Raw genomic sequence first — 21544 nt, forward strand, 5'->3', positions numbered from 1 at the left:
AATAATCACTCTGATAGAACTCTGCTATAGATGATGTACACTACCGCATTGAAGAGATCCAGGTAATGTTTTTGTAGCGTTGCGAAATTTCGTATGAAGAATGGCAGGGATAAACAGTGGTGCGACCGAGCTCCCCTGCAGCCATCACCAAAATATCCGTCAGTAATAATAACTCTACGTGCTAGCAATTATTCGCAGCTCCGATCGGACAGTTCTCCCACAGTAGAGTCCCTCTTACTCTAAATGATTAACTTTTTATAAACGCATATTGCAGCCAAAAAGTCTGTACGGAACGGCTCAGTGCTCTCTCATCTCTTTCATAGTTGAGTACGAAGTATTCAAAATCGTTCGACATTTTTTCTAAACACAGCTCCACATCATACTCTGAATCATTAAAAGATTTTTCTAAACACTTATACTGTTGCACCCGCAACTAGTGTGAGCCCCATGGGGCGGTTTTCTACTCTCCCATAGTAGAGCGCTTGTACTCTAAATCGTTAACGACTTTTGAATAAGAAGCATTTCTTAGCGAACTTCGGCGACGTTGAGCCTATCTATCTATCTATCTATCTATCTATCTATCTATCTATCTATCTATCTATCTATCTATCTATCTATCTATCTATCTATCTATCTATCTATCTATCTATCTGTCTGTCTATCTATCTATCTATCTATCTATCTATCTATCTATCTATCTATCTATCTATCTATCTATCTATCTATCTTGCCGCATACGACTTTTAGCTCTCCTGGCCGTTTCGATAATGGTATCGATACCAAACTTTGTATGGCATAACGTGACTGTATGAAGAACATATTTGAGTTGTCATAACATGAAAATCACGACATGTCATGAATGTCAAGATTTACATTTCATGATCCTGCAGCTCTTGCGGTGCTTTCGTTCACGTGACATGTTGCAAAACTGGTATGGTAGGCCATGATTTCATGGCAAACACAAGCGACAGACCTTAACATAAAAACCATGACATGCGTGTGAGGTAACAACAAGACTGCATGCCACGCTCATGATGCCCTCGCGGCCGTTTCGCTAGCCTCACATATACCAAACTTGGTTTGACAGTAGGCGAATGGATGACGAAGGTATGTGACTGGTGCAAACATGATAGTCATGAGATGCGTGTCATGTAACAACATGACTACATGCCTCGCTCACGATGCGCTGATGGCTGTTCTGCCAGGTTCACTTATACCAAATTTGGTATTACGGGAGGTTAATGAAACACGAAGGCATGATACTGATGCAAACATGACAAACATGAGATGCGTGAAATATAACAACGTGACTACATGCTACGCTCAAGATGCGCTCGCGGCCATTTCGCTAGTTTCGCACGTACCAAACTTGGTATTACGCGACGTGAACGAATGACATAGGTAACTGACACATCCGAACATGATATTCACGATATGCGTGTCATGTAACAACACGACTACATGCCACTTTAATGATGCGCTGGCAGCCGTTCTGCTAGCTCCACTTATACCAAATTTGGTATTATGGGAGGTTTATGAAACACGAAGGTATGATACTGGTGCAAACATTTTAATCATGAGATGCGTGTCATGTGAGAACATGAATGCATGCCACAGTCAGGGCGCCAATACTTTTCGACGGGACGCGGTGCGCGTGCTCGCCGTCGTTCGTTTTGTCGAGTCACGCCGGCGTTGCAATGCCAGGTGCTGCTCCAGGCGTGGCAACGCCGGCGTGAAGCGACGAAATGAACGCCGGCGAGCACGCGCACCGCGTCCCGTCGAAAAGTATTGGCGCCTTGACTGTGGCATGTAGTCATGTTGTTACATGACACGCATCGCATGATTATCATGTTTGCATGATTATCATGTTGCATGATTATCACATAACTTCGTCATCCATTCACGCACTGTAATACCAAGTTTGGTATATGTGACGCTACCGAAATGGCCGCGAGCGCATCATGAGCGTGGCATGTAGTCATGTTGTTACAGGGCACGCATGTCATGATTTTCATGTTAGGGTCTGTCTCTTGTGTTCGCCATGCAATCATGCCATACTATACCAGTTTAGCAACATTCCATGTAAACGAAACCACCGCAAGAGCCGCAGGACCACGAAATGTAAATCATGACATTTTTGACATACATTTAATGATTTTCATGTTATCACTAGTGAAGTCTGTTCTTGATACAATCATGTGATGCCATACCAAATTTGGTATCGATACCGTTATCGAAACGGCCAGGAGAGCTGGCAGTCATAGGTGGCTAGATAGATAGATAGATAGATATATAGATAGATGGATAGATATATAGATAGATGGATAGATATATAGATAGATAGATAGATAATTAGATAGATAGATAGATAATTAGATAGATCGATAGATAATTAGATAGATAGGTAGATAGATAGATAGATAGATAGGATAGATAGGATAGATAGGATAGATAGATAGATAGATAGATAGATAGATAGATAGATAGATAGATAGATAGAAATAGATAGATAGATAGATAGATAGATAGATAGATAGATAGAAATAGATAGATAGATAGATAGATAGATAGATAGATAGATAGATAGATAGATAGATAGATAGATAGATAGATAGATAGATAGATAGATAGATAGATAGATAGATAGATAGATAGATAGATAGATAGATAGATAGATAGATAGATAGATAGATAGATAGATAGATAGATAGATTGACTTAAGGATGCTTCGCATTAAAATTCACACGCCATTAAAATCACCTGCACGCCAAGCTAGTTAATTTATGTGCCATACATTTAAAGCAAGCGCCAACATATTTTTAATCTGCTAAGCACTAACTAAATTAGGCTGCGCACCTGTACATTTAAGTGCCACCACGTTTCAATCAATTGCCAACGGCTTTAATTCAGGTGTTCGTCAGTGTATTCTATCCCCAAAACGCAGCATACGGGGCGTATCCTAGAATATACAATATACTAGTCGCAAGGTAGAACAAGCCAATAATATTTGCATTCACTGGTGGTATTTGTGAAAAAAACTAATGCCATTATTCGCTTGACCCGTGTTTACACTTTGATACAAGGTTGTAGATAAGTGCTTGCCCCGGGAGGAGTCATATTATTCGAAATGATATAGATGGCAGGAACATCTTAGCGATTATTTTGTCTTCGTCACTAAAGCTCATAATTGGAATTGTATAGCATTACATCACCGGGATAGGTCATGTAATGCGAAGGACAGACTGTGGTATGGGAGTGCCGGAATGCATACCAAGATATGGAGAACGTTGCCGTGGGAAGTGATGGGTCAGAAGCAGGTACTTTCTCAAAAATTCAGGAGGCCCTTGTAGGAGAGCGCGAATTAGAGATAAATGAAGAAGTTTTCGTCCTGCAGTGCACATAACCCGTAAACTCATGATCTTCATGTGGACAACGAACGTCATATTTTGCATTCATACTAGGTGTTCTCTTTCTGTTCAAAGAAAATTGTGTTTCCGATGAAACGCGCTTCAGCAACACTGGCGTCTTTTGTTATATGAAAACAGAAGGATCTCCTTTGATGCTTTTATGAAAAACTCATTTCTACATCAACACAAATAAAGGCATGTTCAGTTTTTAAATGTTTGTTTATGATTTGTGGTCACCATCATTCTCCGCAGGCTAAGCAGATGGTTTTGAACGCCTGAGTGAATAAACAGCCAAATACTTTCTGCTGAGCAGACGACATGAGTTTCTGCATATGTGATGGTGTATATAATTAGCCGGAATACTGCAGTAGCGATGAAGCATGTACCAACATGGACTCTATTAGCAAATACATTTTGTACCCGTAGATCCAAATAATAGGCACTGTTTTTTTTTCTAATTTGAAGCTATGGCACTTAAACGCTTGGGCGAAATAGTACTGCACCTCATTTCATAAGCACTATCGTGTATAGGCGAGCGAGAAGTTCTCCCTGTCACTCCATGTTTGTATTATTCCGACGTTATGATTGTATAAACTGGCAAACCATGTGTTTCTAGAGCATAGATTAAACTCACTGGCATGTGAGTTAAAGCCGTTGGAAATTGAAATAAACATAGTGGCACTAGGATTAAACTCAATGGCACATGCCCAAACTGAGTTGGCGCTTGGAAAAATATATGTTGACGCTTCGAATAAATGTTTGGCACGTGAACGACGTAGAGTTGCGCTCAGGTTTTTTTTTAATGGCGTGTGCATTATTTAAGCTGGCATTTGGATTAAAATGAGCGCGAAAATCTGTATATGCTTTGTAAAAGACGAAAGTGACTATCAGTGGAGTAATGCTTTGAGGCTTACTTGTGACGCGCATTAATAATGTCACCACATAAGATCGTCGAGTGGTAATGTGCGGGCCGATTTCGGTGGCACAGCAGAACCACCTGTAATACAGAAATCTTTCTTGAGTGGAGGAAATTGTCATTCCATGAGCTGACGCGTATGCAGTGGTGGTACTACGCAAAAGTAAAAGGCGCTCACATAGACCTGTAGTCCTCGGAAAGCGGTTTACCGTCCCAAAACAACCATATGATTATGAGAGACGCCGTAGTGGAGGGCTCCGGAAATTTCGACCACCTGGGGTTCTTTAACGTGCACCCAAATCTGAGCCCACAGGCCTACAACATTTCCGTCCCCATCGGAAATGCAGCCGCAGCAGCCGGGATTTGATCCCGCGGCCTGCAGGTCAGCAGCCGAGTAACCACTAGACCACCGCGACGGGGCAGTCCTCGGAAAGCGCTATAGGGCTCCGACTGCTTTCTACACTCTTTTCCTTCTCTTTCTCTCTCATCTTTATACTGGATCCCCTTTCCCATTCTCCCGCGTTGGGTAGCAAGCCGGGCATGCGCCTGGTTAACCTTCCGGCCTTCTCTCCTGTTGTTCTTCCTCCTTCCTCTTGAGAGGAAGAAGGAAGAACAACAGGGTATTGAACAACCTAGAGTATTCAATCCCCGGGCTTCAATACCAAGGTACAGATGATGGACATATATAAAAAAAGAAGATGAAAAGATGGCGGCGGTTGCCTATGAATGCACTAAGGACCACGTGACATTGGCAGATCTTTTTCGTTTTCTTGTCGTTCGAAAAGATTAACAACCACCAGTAGTACCTCTTAGTAGTCCAGAAGCACGCAGTGTCGGTGCATAGTACCGTGAGCATTTGTACATTCGGTGGCTGGCGAAACATTAACAAACCGAAGAGTAAAGTTCTTTTTTTTTCTTTTCTACGACATATCTGAAGCGAAACCTCGCATCCCTAACCTCTCGAACCATGTCACTAGGCTAACATACGACACCTAACTAGTTGTAATATCGGAATGCTGAACACATGCGGGTCCACGTTTTCCTTTCCCAGGTGAAAAAAAATAAGCGCACAAATCGAGAAGCGCTTACCGACTCACCTTCTACGCTTGTCTGTAAGGACGGGCTTGGCATCCGCGCTGCACAGGTCCGTGACGCGAAAAACCTCCTGACGCCTCAGCTTTCCCGGGTGGCTTGGAAAGCGAGAAAAATGAGACATGGTGTACGTTGCTACGTAGCGGAGGTGAGGAGGCTGAAAAAAGAGAGAGAGAGAGGTATTTGCCTAGAAGCAATCATCGTTAACATCAGCTTTGACATCTCCACGATATGCAATTTGTTAGGGCGAGCTTGGATTAACCGAAGTGCGGAGTATGCGTTATGATTACACGGGCTCACCTGCCATGATGTGGCGGATCACCGAAGACCCATGCGTCTGTGCTCCTTTTAACGATTCAGCGGAAAGTTGCTCCCTCTCCGCACTTGTAGCACATACGGCAAGGCCCTTTTAGGCCACATGTTTTCCAAACTTTCACTTGTTACGACGTGTTTATTTCTTTTACATCATCAGAGTACCCACGTAGATTACGCCCATAGTTTCGTTTCTTTGAAAGAAAGGCCATGCGGCAAAGCCGCAAAACCAGGCGCTCCCGGCGCTGACCCCGCCAGAGGAGAGGCAGCATGATCCCGCAATCAGAGCCACTGCATATTCATACGCTCACTGGCAACGGCAACAAGGAAGAAAGCAAACCGCGTCCCGGCCCGCTCTAACTCGACATACTGCTAATGCTTTCTGAGGTGACTAACTCTTGCTTTTTAGCATTTGACAAGTGCTTGTGAGACCGTTACATGCAAATGTTTCAGTAGAAACTGCCGCTAGCCTGTTTTTTGTGTGTCTGTGTGAGCTTTGAGAATGTGTGCGCTATCACCTTGCTTTACACCGCGCCTAACTTCAATAAGGTGTGCCAAACAACTCCATTTTTGTTATGCGTCGACAGTTACCTGGTCAGTAATACTATTCATTTTTGTGGTTGAAGTGTCGTAACTAGAGTATCATTGCAAAGCACGCCATTTATGAGGGCTCCAGAAAATTCGATACTTTTACGAGAGACTTTGCGACAATATTACCATTTTTTGTCCCTGTTTACGCTTTTTTATGTTTGCTATCAATGTTCCATATAAATGCTTGCCATGCATACATCACCCAACGTATTTTTTGTTTGACGTACACTCGCCTGATTTGCAGCAATAATTGTGCTAACTGCGCAATATGGCAGTTTACATGAATTGGACGGAGCTCCGTCGAAATTCGTCAAAAGAATATGGAATTATTTCTCCCAATGACGTCCCAGCAAATGAATGTGCCGACAGGCCTTCGTTGGCAAGAGCTGTACTTTATATGAAATTTGATCCTCACAGCCGAGAAAATGCCTCAAAAGGTACCTTTAGCTAAGTACCGTGAGATTGAATTTCTTTTTTATTTCACCGTTCAATGCAAACAGCCGTCATAAAACAGAAAATATTCATGGCTTATGTAAGAGAGAGAAGCAAAGTTGGGGATGACGAAATGTGTGCCAGTGAGCAAGAAAAAGGAATACAGTAACACCGCCAGAACTAAACAATAATGGTTTTTATAGAAACTGAGGCTATAGAACAAAAAATTAGCTCTGTATACAATTGCAAGTGTACAAAGAAATATAGCTCTGTGTGACAATTTAGTAGTAAATCATCACGAGACGTTCAGTATTCTCAGCAATCCTCATGACGGTTTCGGGGTTTCAGTTGCGAGAAAGCAAGCAACCACACTCCTCCAGAGTTTGCGTGACTGAGATCTCGAACCACTGTGGTTGTTTAACACCTATATAAATGCAAGGGTCGCCATTCTGAAGCTGTTGAGTTGTTGTAGCCGTCAGTGCCCATGACGGGCAAGCGGAGCCACGAGTATGAGCTTAGCAAATCAACTGCGTTAGCCTTCAATCCCCCTAGTATTTCAACTTAGGCTGTTGTCTTTAACATGTGCAAGATCATATAGCAACTGCGACACACAGCAACGCTCCCTAACCAATATACTAACGATCACTAACCCCCTGTTACAGGACACCAGCCATTAATGAGACAATATGTGGCAACACCAGCCGGCAGTTATGCCTCCATAACTAGGCAACGTACGCTAGCATTAACGATCACTTACTATAGATCAGCGGACAATAGGACAATAGCGATAATTAAACTCTGCTTATCTAACGGTAATCATCATTTAGCCAAGAATAATCAGTGCCTGGTAGAACCCACAATTACGTAAGTTGTTACGGATTTATGTTAAAAACGACTGATGCAAACCACATGACAAAAGCCAAATGTCTATCCCGTTTGTTCCCGCTTAGTCGTTTTGTTGATTGTGCTGTTTTATACGCGAAGCAGCTCTTTGACTAGCCTGTGTAACGCTGTCTCTCCAAACAATCCCACTGCGCGCGTTTCGTGCCGGCGAAGGTAGATACCAAGGAAATTTAAAATAAAAATTGCTGGAGTGGAAATTCTTGCCCACGAGTAAAGCCGTACCAACTATTTTATGGCGGCTGCAGCAGCCATTTTGCTAGGGGCATGAATAGCAGCGGGCGTTCGGCGATTATAAAGCGTTTTCCTAGCACGCCCAACAAGCTTAACGTGGCAACTTTTCCGGGTCAGATATGGCTCAAAATGCATCCTTGCGTTACTAGTTTTCTTTAGTAAACCTCGAACTCAAGGCAAGTTTTATTGGAGATTAAGTCACCGATACTAGTCTATGCGGATTATTTCTTCTAAAACAACTATCTTTAAATTTTCAATTACCGTAGCCTTTAGACTAACGAATAAAATCCACTTGATGTCTAAGTGGGCGCCACCAAAAAATAGCGTATTTTTGAGATCTTTAGAGGGCAGAAGCTGGCTTCACTACTGCTAGCAAAGCATTGCGGGAGATTCCACTCCAGCAATTTTTTAAACCTGCTTTGTAGACATCCGCGAAACTGTCGCTCCCCTCCCCATCTCTCTCCTCGAAAAACCAACGCGAACAGCGTCTGCCAGTAAAAAAATTAGCCCGAATCTACGTGTTACACTGTAAATGTCGTCGAAAGACGATAGACATGCGTCTGGAGAGAGTGAACAAAACGTTCATTTGATGTTCTGCGCAAGAAAATCAGTGAATGGTACTCCGAAGGCGCTGTGTTAGAGTGCCTTGAGCGTGTAACGGAGGCGAACAAGCGCATCTAGGCACGTTTGACACGAGCGCCATCTGGCAGTTATCTTTGAAAATGAAGGCGTGCGCAACGGCGGAGAAAGATGCAGGCCAGTCTCGGACGTGATAAGGTGTACAATGCAAAGCGACAGGCAGGTACCACCACCGTGCCGTCGAAGCAAAGCGTTGGAAACACCTTCTTGAACATCGCGTTGCACTGTCAGCGCAGCGCGTTAAATGCTAAAGTCCTTAGAGTTACTTGTTTGTGCCTCTTATAGCATAAAGGTAGACATACAAAACATATACATGTTGTTATGGCACCTCATATATGCGCAATATTTGTGTTTTTAATTGACAATCGCACAACTACGAACGCTAAACCTTGAGCAATATTGGTGGGCGCTGCGGATGGAGTTGGGCGTTTGGTGCCGTTTGAGGTATCGTTAGGGCGGACAAACAGACAAATGTATAGACAGACAAACAGACAGACAGACAGACAGACAGACAGACAGACCAAAATGTTTCCGTCGAAGGTCCCCAACAAAGACTATCGTCTTTAAAATAAACCCCGACTGCCAGCTCTGCACAACTGTTCACTGGCCACGTTTCGGTTGGTGTCAACAAAGGAAGTTTTTGTGCCAACGCAGCAGCACGTGTTGATTCCCAAAAAACTTCCGATTACTTTAATTATCACTCGCTAACGCCTAAGCATAAAAATTGTTTCTTTAGTTGTGCCACATTAGGGACGAACTTTTTAGGGGCGAAGCTCCCTATGGCGTGGCTTGGGCGTCCCTCGTAGTACATAACCACCAGTGGCACATACCCGAAATAGGTATAACATTTGACCTCCAAGGTATTGCCGGTGAGAGATTTCTTCTGTGCGTTGTTTAACAATGAAAAATAGTGCTCAATGTACATGCCAATGGCTGCTAATGGGGAATGAGAGACAGGAGCATTCGGCTTTTAGTCAACGCGCACGCTGCGATACCCATTAGCAGCCATTGGCATGTACATTGAGCACTATCGGACAAAAAAGGGTTGCTACATTATATTCGCTGGGTGTAACCTCCTTAGTTTTAGAAAGGTTTAGCGAGCGTTGAGCCGCAGGACCATGGATACAGTGAACTAGTATATACGATGAACTCGAGGTGGTTGAAGGTGGGAAGTAGACCCGAAGCGCGAGCTGTAAGAAAGTGTGCGTGTGCCACCTCTCGTTTAGTCCTTGGAATGTCCACTGAATGATGGTGCTTCTATATGGGGAATATATGATGAAAAGATGCGAGATGGTGGGACTTGAAGTGTTGAATAGATGGACGAACGGACACACAGACAGATGCATGGATGGTCGCATGAACGGACGCAGGGGCGGATGCTTGAACGAACGCAGGGACGGGCGCACGAACAGACGCATGGACGGTCACACAGACGGACGCATGGACGGATGCATGCTTCGCCCCACTCTCCATCATTCACTCTGTGGATATGCTGCCATTTTTTCCGCTTTCCGGTAAAAAGAGGGCGCTTTAAGTTACCGAATAACTCCTACCTCTCTATCTCTCACGACTATCTCTCACGAAACAATATTGCAAGGATTCGATATTGGATGTGGCCAACGCAATTACCACTACAGTTAACTTCGCCAAGGCGAACCTTCACGCGGGTGAGCATTCACGGTCTGATGCACTCATTGTTCGGGTGAAATATTTGAACAATCGTTCCAACCATACCCCGACTATTTATAAATGAGGTGTATTCGTGAATGCAAGGGGCACATTTCGTGCTGGTTGCGCCAGGCTGCGCCGATGGATGCTGGACGCGCCGGTCGCACCTTGAATAAGACGATAAAGTGATCGCGTTTTGCTATCGCTGGGCCCTGCATGGGATCTGCCAAATTGATTTGCAAACACAGTTAACTACGGTAACCGAGAATTGGCCGCCGCTGGGCAATAATCTTTGTTGACCTGATCTGATTTTACTTTTGACTTTTGTTTTTAGTAAGCAGTTTTGTTTTCTGGAAGTTCGCCTCTCTTGTTGCAAGGTGCCTACATACGACCAGGAAGAGGCATCCGAAGTAGCGGGAAACGCCCAGATCTCTAACAGCCTGGCCATCGATCATTTTAACTACAACGTTCAAACTTTTCTGAGCAATCGCACTGCAACTCTCGCCATATGTTCGCTCAAATAGAACCCCTTAAGTAGGGCCAAACAAGGTGTACCACAGGGTTCTGTACTGTCTCTCTTGTTTTCAATGCTGAGCTACGCAAGCTGGCTAGAATGCTCACTTATGAACTACGCCTTGGCTTTGCAATGTATGCAGATGGTATAAGTCCTTGCACAACACAAGGCTAAATGTAGAGCGCCAGCATACCCTCAAACTGCCTTGAGTATAGGGGAACACTACCTAGAAAAGCCAGAATGAGGTGCGCACCGGCAATGTCAGATTATATTCACATACGTCTACATATTTTACGGTCTCACTGAGCAGTTGAAATAAGAGTTTACTTGGGAGGATCACCACTCTTATGAGTTAGCACATTTAGAATACTCGGCATTCTAATTGAGCAAACAACGAGTATCAAGGTAGCCCTGCATAAGCTAAAGCATATAGTAAAAAGCCTGACAGGAATCATTAGAAGAATCTCTAGAAAAAAATCACAGAATGACAAAGCACGACATGCTGAGGCTTGTGCAAGCACTGGTTATGAGCCGACCTATCTTCGCTCTCCGTTGCTAGACAAACGGAAAAACAGACTAGGAGCAAGCCGGTATACATTAGTTCGACTTGCCACTAAAGCAGCCCTTGGTCTACCTACCCGTACAAGCACACAACTGCTGGAACTGTGGAATACCTTTGAAAAGCTGGCAGCTACCACACTTATCTCCCAGCGAGAACGACTCTGCGGCACACCACAGGGGAAATTTCTCTTACAAAGACTCGAGTTTCCTATCTCACCTATTAATTAAGTAATTTGTTTATTTATTTATTTATAATCACTTTCCATTATTTACCTAATCATATATTTATAAATGTACTTTCAAGGCCCGGAGGCACTACAGAATGGACTGGTGTAAACAATCGTAAGTCCACTGTAAATAAAGAAGAAAAATACGGAAGAAACAGAAACTGGGGGAACAATTACGGGGCGTCATGTACGGTGAGCTCGAAGTCTTTCAGATCCGTTATACAGGCAATGGTGGCGGGAAGGTGGTTCCAGGCGATGCTTGCCTCAGGCACAAATGTATCGAGGTGGATGAAAGAGGATGTCCTTCAAAGGGCAGTTATGATGATAGATTTTGTGAAAAAGGTTAAGGTGAGACAAATCGCGGCGAAATGAGAGATGAGGCAAGTTCAGGCTGCTTTTCATGGATGTGACATAGAATGACATGAATAATTCGATAAGATTAAACGTACTGCGCGATTCAGAGGGGATTCGAGAGATTTGATAATAATAGCATGAGCTCGGTCCCTTATGGCGCATGCCTACTCTAATTTTTATCTGACCAATGCTCTTTTTACAATGTTAACTTGAGTGACGATAGAGGAGAGGAAAAGTTCTGGCTCAGATAACCAAGCATGTGGTTAGCGTAAATATTCACATATTTTGTGCGTTTATTCTAAGAAAGATCAGAAGATATGTGAACACCAAAGTAGTTAAACTGGCCAACAGTTGGTAATGGAATGTTATTGTGGGAATAAGTACGCGAATAGTGGGTGGTAGTGTGACATGAAAGTAACATGCTCTTGCATTTCGTTATATTAAGTGTCATGACTCATGTGTCACACCATGCGAATATGCTATCTAGTTTCCGTTGAAGGTTAAGGTGATCCTTATGACAGGTTATTTTCTGGTAGAGGGCACACTCGTCTGCGAAGAGTCGGACAGTAGAAGAAGAAACGCAAGAAGGAAGAACATTATTGTGAATTAAGAAAAGCAGTGGCCTAAAACGGACCTTGCGGTATACCCGATGTTACTGCCGAATTAGGTCAACAAAAATGATTGGCTGCGACGTATACTGGCTGCGGTTAGAGAGGAATTCCTTAATTCATGTAAGTAGATTGAGGTAGATGTGCGTCTGAGCAAATATGAAATGAGTAGTTCATATGAAACGATGTCAAATGCTTTAGCGAATTCTGAGTATGTGCAGTCAGTATCAAGATCGGCGTTAATAAGCAAGTGGTTAGTGAAACACAGCAACTGATTCGCATGAAACTGTTTTACCGAAGCCATACTGATAAATGATAAAGAAGGAATTAGATTGAAGAAATAGAATAGTTTTCAGAAGCCACCAACCCACTCTCACAAAATCTCAGACAACGCATCGTGACGTACTTCATCCCTCGCAATATGCTTCCGTACCACCATGGACTACGCCGCAAAGCTAAAGTACAGAAGCCGCAATGGCTAAACAACCACCCTGACGCTTATTATGCAGACGTCAGTCGCTATCATGAGCAGCAAGGGCAATCTCCTGCTTTCCCTCTCGCTGTATTCAACCAGAATAAACTTGTTCAGTCCGTGTCCACAACTACCCCAGCCTCCACGTCAGCCACGGCAACTGCCATCGCTCTCGCTATTCGAATGGCAGACAAACAGCGTATCTCTGCTTACGTTTTCTCGGACTCTCAGGCAGCATGTCACATGTGCCTAAAGGCTGTATTACCAACAAGGGCCATCAAGCTGTTTGGAAGTGAACTTCTCTTTGACCATGGGTTAGTCTGGTGTTCAGCCCATACAGGCCAGGATGGCAATGAACTGGTTCATTGCCAAGCTCGAGTGCTCAGCGGCCAAGCCCCACGAGCACTGAAGGGAATATATATTGTTACGTAAAATGAGATGGGACGTGACTATTTGGCAGTGTATTTACACCGATAAAATCCGAGCGCGGCACACAGAGGGAGCAAACCAGTCTTCTTCGTCGTCTTCTGAACAAAGAATGGTTCACCGTTCATGCGATAGCTGCGTAGCATTATCCCGCGGTTGTAAAAGCACCGACTCGATGCACTTTATACGTGTTCTTCAGAAGGAGGGTGGTACGGTTTCAACCTACTGATGTGGATTTGGTCACTGGGCGTGTTTGCAGACAGGTTAGTCCCAGAGACTGGAATGACCTCATGGGTAACGTCCGTTACCCATCGTATGACACGGTAAGGTTTCTTGTACGGAGATAGCAACTTCTCTGACAATCCAACACGAAGAACTGGGTACGAGAGAAGAACTAGAGAACCAGGTGAAAAGTCAACGTCGACATGCTTGCTGTCGTAGAGAGCTTCTGGGTTGCTTGTGAAGCCAACAGCCTAGAGCGGGCAATCTGACGTGCGTGGTCGGCACGAGCGATAGCATCACGTGCGTATTCGCTCGGCGGAGGTGTAGTAGTCGGTAGTAGGGTGTCCAGTGTTAAGGTCAGATTAAGGCCACAGAGCATATAAAAAGGTGATTAACCTGCTGTATCATGACGAGATGAATTATAGGCGAACGTCACGTGAGGTAGCACTAGATCCTAGTCATGGAGGTCACATGAGACATACATCGAGAGCATGTCCGTGAGGTTGCCATATAGGCGTTTGTTAAGGCCATTTGTTTGAAGATGGTAAGAAGTGGTCAGATTGTGTTGCGTTGAGGAAGAGCGCAAAAGGTCGTCAAGTACGCGTGACAAAAATGCGCGTCCACGATGGGTGAGCAATTGCCGAAGAGCGCCATATTGTAGAATTACATCGTGGAGCAAAAATTCAGCAACGTCAGTAGCAGTGCTGGTGGGGAGCACTCTGGTGATGGGAAACCTGGTCGCATGGTCTATAGCAACAGCGACCCACTTGTTCCCAGAGTTTGATTAAGGGAATGGTCCGAGGAGGTCTACACCGACACGGAAGAAAGGTTCAGTGGGGATAGAGATCGCGTGAAGGAGTCCAGCAGGCAGGGGGTGCGGCAGGTAGTTTCAACGTTGGCATTTATCGCAGGAGGCCACGTAGCGTCAAACCGACCCCGCGAGACCACGCCAAAAGACGCGGCGCCGGACGCAGTAGTACGGGCGAGATACACCCAAGTGCCAGCAGTTGGTTTATCGTGAAGCTCATGCAGGACCGCTGAACGGAGATGGTTAGGCACGACTAGAAGTAGCTCAGGGCCATCTGGCTGGACGCAAGGACGGTACAGCGTGCGATTTAGGAGAACGATTATGCGGAGTAGCACGTCGTTAGGGTCAGATTCCAGATGAGCAATGAGCGACCGCAAGGAAGCATCGCGACGCTGTTCGTCAACAATCTGATGAAACCTAGACATAGACATGACGCTGGGGCCAGGCTCGCCGTTCGATTTATCTGGTTGGTTAACAGGGTAGCGGAACAAGCAATCAGCGTCCAGATTGAAGCATCCAGGCTTGTAGGAAACTGAGTAGGAGTACTCCTGAAGACGCAACGCCCAACGACCAAGTCGTCCAGAAGGGTCTTTCAGTGAAGAAAGCCAACAGAAGGCGTGGACGACAAGGAACGGCGGCCATACAAGTAAGGGCGAAATTTCGAAGCTGCCCAGACTAGGGCAAGGCATTCTCGTTCTGTTATACAGCAGTTACGCTCGGACTTTGAAAGGAGACGACTTGCGTATGCAATTACACGATCAGTGCCCCGCTGAGTTTGGACCAAAACGGCGCCGATGCCGTGACCGCTAGCGTCTGTCCGCACTTCTGTAGGAGCATTTGGGTCGAAATGTGCAAGTATCGGTGGTGTCGTTAGAGCGGTGATTAGTCGAGAGAAAGCCTTAGCTTGAAGAGGACCCCAACAAAACCGGGCGTCGTGTTTGAGAAGGTCTGTGATTGGGCGTGTGGGTGCCGCAAAGTCTTTTACGAACCGGCGAAAGTAAGAGCATAGGCCCACGAAACTGCGAACATCATGAATTGAGCGCGGAATGGGAAAGTTTGTTACCGCGCGTACTTTAGCCGGGTCTGGTCGTACACCGGAAGCGTCAACGGGGTGGCCCAACACAGTAATTTAGCGAAGACCAAAGCGGCACTTCGAGAAATTGAGCTGGAGTTCATCATGTCGGAATGTTGATAGAATGGTCGAAAGGCGTTCTAGGTGTGTGGCGAAGGTGGTTGAGAAGATAATCACGTCATCTAAGCAACACAAACACGTCGCCCATTTAAATCCCTAAAGCAGCGTGTCCATCTTTCTCTCGAACGTTGCTGGGGTGTTGCAATGACCAAACGGCATGACCTTGAATTTGTAAAGGCCGTGAGGGGTAACGAATGCAGTTTTCTTCCGTTTACAGCAATTTCGTTTACAGCAATTCGCCGGTAGCCAGATCGGAGGTCGAGAGATGAAAAAAAGTTGGCGCCATGAAGACAGTCAAGTGCGTCGTCAATACGTGTAGGAGGATAAACGTCTTTCTTGGTTATTTTGTTGAGGTGCCGATAATCAATGCATAAACGCCAGGAGCTTTCTTTATTCTTTACAAAGACCCCTGGGGAGGCCCAAAGGCTTGACGATGGTTCGAGTATGTCTTTCGATAGCATGTTATCCACTTCCTTCCGAATCACTGCTCGTTCTGATGTGAACACATGGTAAGGCCGACGGTGGATGAGCGCAAAGTAACCAGAGTTTATTCAGGCCTTGACAATATTAGTCTGGCCCAAGGGACGATCACAGATATTAAAAATGTCATCGTCGGAGGCCAAAACACGGCAGAAAGCGTCGGCCTGATCAGGCGAAAGGTCTGGTCCAATCATATTTCGAAAGATGGCCTCGGCAAAACCGGATAACCCTGAGACTTCAGCTGGGTCCGGAACAGTTACAGGGACAACGTTTATGTCATCATCTTTTATGGCAGTGAGTTGAGCAATCGACATCTGGTAAGGCAACACTTGAGGACTGAGGCCGAAATTTAGGAGCGGAAGAAACACACAGTTGTCCGCTATGGTGGTGATGGTATGCGGCACTGTAACACTGCGTGTCGTTCGTGCGTCTTTTATTGGTGTAATGATGTAATTTCCGTCGGGAACTGGAGGGATCGATGACAGACAGACGTATGTCACAGCTCGAGGCAGCAAGCGAACAAAATGGGTTGGACCCAAGCGGCTGACGGGCTTTTCACAGGCATCAGAGAGCAGGGGAAGGTCGAGGCTGAGCGTGCCAGAAGAACAGTCAATTAAAGCCGACTGTGCCGAGAAGAAAACAAGGCCTAGTATGAGGTCATGGGGGCAACGGTCTAGAACGGCAAAAAGGACTACGGTGTGACGACCAGCAATGTTGACACGAGCTCTGCACATTCCGACGACTTCTACAGCGCCGCCATCGGCAACACGTATGGCTTGAGTCGTAGAGGGCATCATAATCTTCTGCGAACGGTGGCGTAGATGTGCGCTCATAATAGATAGGTGGGCGCCTATGTCAACAAGGGCAGTAACAGGAACATTGTCGGCACTTACTTAAATGAGACTGTGGTGTGTGGGCAGCGTCAGTAGAGGGTTTCCGGGTGCTGTTGCTATTGTAGCTTTACCTTCATAAGCTGCAATATCTAGTTTTGCTGCTGCGATCCTCCAGAGAAGCTCGGCGAGAAAAAGCGCTGAAGCAGTGGAGAGCTGGATATGCGGCGTAGCGGCGACGGGGAGCGGGAGTAGCGGCGACCGGAAGAAGAACATCAGTGGGGAGAGGCTCGCTAGGAGGAGGCGAGTAAAAGTTGGACGATGTAGCGGCTGAACGTCCAGAAGTGGTTGGACGCATGTAAGTAGGGCACGTCTGGTGTGGTGAGTTGGACCAGCGGCGGCGGAAATAACGAGAAATATGTCCAGGTTGATGACGAAACGCAGATTGTCACGTCGTCAGGGGTTCGCCATTGCGTAGGGTTCCGGAAGGGCAATGACGGAGGAGATCGGCGAGCGTTATCTAAAGGGTATAAGTGTACTTCAGGGTGAGTCACGGGACACGCTGACGGAAGAGCGAGATTAGCAAACTTCTGCATTTCCACAGCTTGAATTAAGGCTACCGATGGGTGTGATGGGTCAGTGGCTTGAGTTGTACAATCAGGCTGTTGAATGGGAGCTGCACAGGCAGCCTCAAGCTACCGACAAACAATTCGGGTGACGTGGTCATAGGTGGGTGGTTAACGAGGGGCTTCACACGATGAAGTTGCGGCCGTGTTGGGCAGTCGTGTGAATCTCTGCGTGATACGGTGGCTCTTGTCATGTTCAAACCGCCGGCACTCTTTGATGATTCCGTCGTTGGTGGCTACGTTAGTGTATACAAGCAGGTTGAAAGCATCGTCGGCAATGCCTTTAAGCACATTCGATACCTTCTCAGGCTCGGGCATGTGTTCGTCAACCTGGCGGCAAAGGGTGATGACGTCGTGAATATACGCGACGTAGCATTCGGTAGACGTCTGTGCCCGAGTAGCCAACTGATTTCGCGCAGTTATCTGTCGTGCAGCGGTGTTCCCAAAAAGGTCACGGATCTTATCCTTGAAAGTGTCCCAGCTGGTAATGTCGGCTTCGTGCGTCTCGAACCACACTCGCGGAGGGCCATCAAGGTAAAAAAGCACGTTGTCAAGCATCAGTGTTGGGTCCCACCTATAGCTGGCGCTGATCCGTTCATACACGTTGAGCCACTTGTAAACGTCAAGGCCGTCCTGTCCGGAAAATACGCCAGAATTAGGAGCAGGAGGTAGGACAACGTATGTAGGACTCACAGAAGAGGCGGGTGGTGAAGACGATGTACCTTGCACCTGTGACATGGTAGGACCCGTGATGATGCGGTCGCTGTGGAGCTTCGGGATGGGTACAGGGAAGGACCAGCACGTCCACCACAAATTTGTTACGTAAAATGAGACGGGAGTGACTAGTTGGCAGTGTATTTACACCAATAAAACCGGAGCGCAGCACACATGGCAAGCAAACCAGTCAGTCCTCTTCGTCGTCTTCTGATCACAGAATGGTTCACCTTTCATGCGAGAGCTACGTAGCAATATAAAGGGGTGACAAGCGGTGAAATGTTAAACAAATAATAGATTGCCGCATCGGGGCACCTGCCCACAATTTAGGAATTCCCTTCAGCACTGTGGAGGCTACAGGCCCCTTAGCCAATAGGAAAAGCGCTTAACCCCTCCACATGTATTCATTCGCGCCGTGTCCCTGGCTCACCGTATTCACGGCATCTGCTTAACAAATTGAAGTTATTATGGCTAGTTTATTAACTTAAAATGCAGTAAAGCTATCAAACCAGTAACTACACCGGAAACATCTAGAATCGTTAATTTGAGACATATTTGGGGTTTAACGTACCAAAATCACCATATGATTATGAGATGCCATAGTGGAGGGCTCCGAAAATTTCGATGACCTGGGGTTCTTTAACGCGTGCCCAACTCTGAGCACGCGCGTCTACAGCATTTTTGCCTCCATCAGAAATGCAGTCGCTGCAGCGGGGATTCGATCTCGCGACCTGTGGGTCAGCAGGTGAGTACGTTAGCCACTCAACCACAACGGCGGGGCGAAGCATGAATTGGTTGCTCTGCAGAAGATCGGTAGAATCTCATGCCGGTGGATAACTCCACTTTGTGGCTGTTTCTCTGCGACGCTTTTCGTGGCTCTCGTATGAATGTTTCTCCGTCGACGCGTTCCTCTGCTTCTCCCTCTGCAATGCCGCTTTTCTCTCTCATTAATGCGAGACATTTCTCAGCGAACTTCGGTGACCTTAAGCGTATCTATCTATCTATCTATCTATCTATCTATCTATCTATCTATCTATCTATCTATCTATCTATCTATCTATCTATCTATCTATCTATCTATCTATCTATCTATTTATCTATTGATATATATATCTATCCGCCTACGACTTTTATCTCTCCTGGCTGTTCCGATAATGGTATTGATACCAAACTTGGTATGGTATAATATGACTGTATGACGAGAAAAGGGACTTGTCGTAAGATGAAATTCATGACGTGCTTGTCATGATTTACAATTGATGGTCTTTTGCTCTTGCGGTGGTTTCGTTCACATGACATTTTACAAAACTGGTATGGTATGACGTGACTACATTGCGAACACGAGCGATGGACCTAACATGAAAATCATGACAGGCGTGTAATGTAACATGACTACATGGCACACTCATGATGCGCTCGCGGCCGTTTCGCTAACTTCCGATATACCAAACTTGGTATTACGGAACATGAATGGATGACGAAGGTATGTGAATGGTGCAAACATGATATTCATGAGATGCGTGACATGTATTAACATGACTACATGCTACGCTCATGATGTGCTCACGGCCGTTTCGCTAGTTTCACACGTACCAAATTCGGTATTACGTAACGCGAACAGACGACATGGGTAAACGACACGTCCAAAAAATATAATTATTACATGCGTGTCTTGCAACAACATGACTACATGCCACACCAATGATGCGCTCACGGCCGTTTCGCTAGATTCACATATGCCACATTTGGTATTATGTCACGTGAATGGGTGACGAAGGTATGTGACTGGTGCAAACACGATTATCATGAGATGCGCGTCATGTAAGAAGATGACTACATGAAACACTCAAGAGGCCAATACACTTCGACATGTCTCTGGCGTTTGTTTCATCACGTCACGCCGGCACTGAAACGCATTGACGCACACACTTTTGAGCACGTCCGGCGTCCCTACGTGACAAAGTGAGGCAGACCAATGCCACCTCGCAGTGCTCTCTGGGTAACGTCATCGGCCCGAAATGCAGCATGTCACATTTTGTGCCAGTCGCCAGGCTGCGCCAACGGACGCTGGACGCACCGGTCACGCCTTGCATAAGACGATAGAGTGATCGCGTCTTGCTATCGCTAGGCCCTGCATGGGATCTGCCATGTTGATTTGCACACACAGTTAACGGCAGTAACCGACGCAAGTAATTGAATGCGTAAGAATAAATGTGAAGAAGAATAAACATATCAATTATCAATGTGTCGTAAAGCACACCAAAGAAGCTCCAATTCTAGCCAACCTTGTAAATTTTAAGGCACTCTTATGTGGAAGTATACGTTTTGCTGCGCAAGCGTGTGACTTTTTTACACCCCGTGGCTTTGGTTGTGCTGAACCAAAGTGGTGAAACAGAGTATAGACAGACATCAAGCACGGGACTGGTGCCACCTGCAGACTAATACATTCCCAAATCTCAATTTCCTGACCGCTACCCTTAGTGCGGCGACACACCGACCCTCCAGCACATCACTTGGACTTGCCGACAATGACCAGCAGAAGGCAACTCTTCCCTCACCACACGAAACGAAATTGAAAGGTCGTTGGATGTGCGACTCACCTGCAAGGACCTGGGAAGTCAATGAGCAAACTTGAACTTGGCTGAGCGAGCTGCTCGGCCCAGTGGGGCCCTGGAATAAGGGCTCCACCCACGGACACCTTAGTATGCCGTTTCTCTCCCACTGCAAAGGCCTAACCATGGCAAGGCTAGAGGAGTGCCACGCGCGCAGAGTGTGCGCGTGCCACTCCTCTAGCTCGGCCATGGCCTAACATCATGTACCTGGACAGATATTCCAACACATCATGGTGCGGAGATACTCCTACACTAACACCTATATCCTGTGTGTTTAGAGCAAGTGTTTAACGAGTTAGAGTATTTTGTACACTACTATAGTGGAGCTGAAAGCGGTCCCTTGGACCTCACAATTGCCGAGACCGCGTCGACGTAAATTCGTAGAGTACTACAGCTGTCCCGAGCGACCTGTCACAGCTCACATAGGGCATACGCCTCCGATGCAGACATGGTCGTGGGAGGCGTGACTCGCTAAATGGACACCAGGAAGCCAACAGGCAACCCTGGGTAAGGCCCACCGAACCGTTATTAATAACTCAAATGAATATGAGAGGGTGCTGCGGAGTCGCAGCATGGCGAATTCACGGAGGTCAGCGCATCCGGTGTCGCTAACACAAATATTGAGTTTTCAGCTGTGTGATTGCAATTTGCACTGCTTTGTAGAACGGGAGCGGGTTGTTGACGTGGAGCATCTTATTCAAGTCGTA

The sequence above is a fragment of the Rhipicephalus microplus genome, chromosome 5 (assembly GCF_043290135.1).
Source record: "Rhipicephalus microplus isolate Deutch F79 chromosome 5, USDA_Rmic, whole genome shotgun sequence".
NCBI classification, from domain to species: domain Eukaryota; kingdom Metazoa; phylum Arthropoda; class Arachnida; order Ixodida; family Ixodidae; genus Rhipicephalus; species Rhipicephalus microplus.